The sequence below is a fragment of the Emys orbicularis genome, chromosome 1, assembly GCF_028017835.1.
Source record: "Emys orbicularis isolate rEmyOrb1 chromosome 1, rEmyOrb1.hap1, whole genome shotgun sequence".
NCBI classification, from domain to species: Eukaryota; Metazoa; Chordata; order Testudines; family Emydidae; genus Emys; species Emys orbicularis.
Genome location: NC_088683.1, coordinates 373,279,523 through 373,281,394, shown reverse-complemented (window position 1 = coordinate 373,281,394; position 1,872 = coordinate 373,279,523).

Here is a 1,872-nt window from a genome sequence, read left to right as displayed (position 1 = left end):
GGGTGGGGTCTAGTGATTAGAGTGGGCATGGAGCCAGGACTCCTGGGTTCTATCCTGGTGCAGTGTGGGCAGAGGGGGCCTGGGGGCCAGGACTCCTGGGTTCTCTCCCGGCAGGGGGAGGGAGTGAGGTTTGCTGGGCAGAGGGGGCTGGGGCCCAGGACTCCTGGGTTCTCTCCCGGCACGGGGAGGGAGTGGGGTCTGCTGGGCAGAGGGGGCTGGGGGTTAGGACTCCTGGGTTCTATCCTGGTGCTGTGTGGGCAGAGGGGGCTGGGGGCCAGGATTCCTGGGTTCTCTCCCAGCACGGGGAGGGAGTGGGGTCTGCTGGGTGGAGGGGTCTGGGGGCTGGGGGCCAGGACTCCTGGGTTCTCTCCCGGCACGGGGAGGGAGTGGGGTCTGCTGGGCGGAGGGGTCTGGGGGCCAGGACTCCTGGGTTCTCTCCCGGCATGGGGAGGGAGTGGGGGTCTGCTGGGCAGAGGGGGCTGGGGGCCAGTGCCCGCATGAGGTCCCTGAGCCCTGTTTCCCGCAGGAGAACCGCGCGCGGGAGCAGGCCGAGCAGCGCCGACAGCAGCTGGAGCGACAGCGGCAGGAGAAGCGCCGCTCCATCGCCACGTGCTCGGTGCGGGAGCCGGAGCTGCAAGATGTGGAGCTCGATTTTCTGTTGACGCGCACGCCCCAGCCGTGCCGCCGGAGCCGCACCCCACGGGGCCCCCGCACCGGGCCCTGCGGCAGCCTGGACTTGGGGGCCGGGGAGTGCCCCGACCGGGTGGCCCTGCCGGAGCCCTTGGCCAGGGGGGCCGGCCAGAGGCGCCTGAGCCGGCGCCACACGCTCGCCATCCTCCCAGCCCACCCCGATCCCCAGGACTCCCTGGGCCCAGCGCCTGCTCCCCCACCAGGGCCCCCTGCTACCCCTGTGGGCAGGAAAGGGGGCCTCATGTCCTGGCTCCCTGAACGGCTCCCGTCCCCAGGGGCTTCGCCAAAGGCGGAGGGCTGCCCCCCCGACACCTCACCCTCCCGCTCTTTCCCCAGCCTCTTCCATAAGAAGGGGCCTCCCATGGGCGCTGAGGGGCAGGCTGGCCCCGGCTCCCCCACGACCTCCCCCAAGGGCGTCTCCACCCTCACTGGCTTCTTCTGGCGCCTTGGCTTGGCCGAGAAGCCGCTCAGGCCCTCCCAGAGCTGAGGGGGCGGCGGTGCCGGGGGTGGGGGTAGGTTTGCCCGCCCCTCCTGGCTGGGGTGCAAGGCTGCCTTGCGGCTTTAATGGGGAGACTGCCGGGGGGCCTGGTGCTCCTGCCCCCCCAATGCCATGGCCAGGGCCTGGGGACTTTGGTCCCCACCCTCCCCTCAGGGTGCCCTGGCCCCTGCCTTGGGCTTCCCCCCGGGCACCACCAGCCGCTCGGCCATTTTAACTGTCCCTGTCAGCGCCCGTTGCTGGGTTTGTTTGTTAATAAATCATGAGGAACATGGTCACGCCTCCACCTGCCCCTCCTTCCGGCCGGGGGGGCACTGGGGCAGGGGGAGAGCTGCCCCGGGCAGGGCCTGGCAAGTGGCTTCGCCTGCCCCCGGCTGGTTTCCCAGGGCTGTGGATGATCTGAGCAGGGAGATGCCCCCGTCAGGGGAATCTGGGCTGGGCCAGTCAGGAGCCGAAGGGTCGAGTCACTGGTTAAATGGGACCAGGCACCGTCCCAGGGCCAGACGCGGGGGAACTGGCTAGAGGGGCTGGGGCTGTGCAGAGTCAGGGGCTCTGCAGCCGAAGGGGGAACCCGGGTGGGGCTGGAAGCTGCAGCGAGAGGGGGCATGGCTGTAACAGGCTGGGCCGTTAGCCACGGGGAGGAGTTACCGAGGGTTGTGGGGAATTCTCCATCCCTGGCCCCTGTT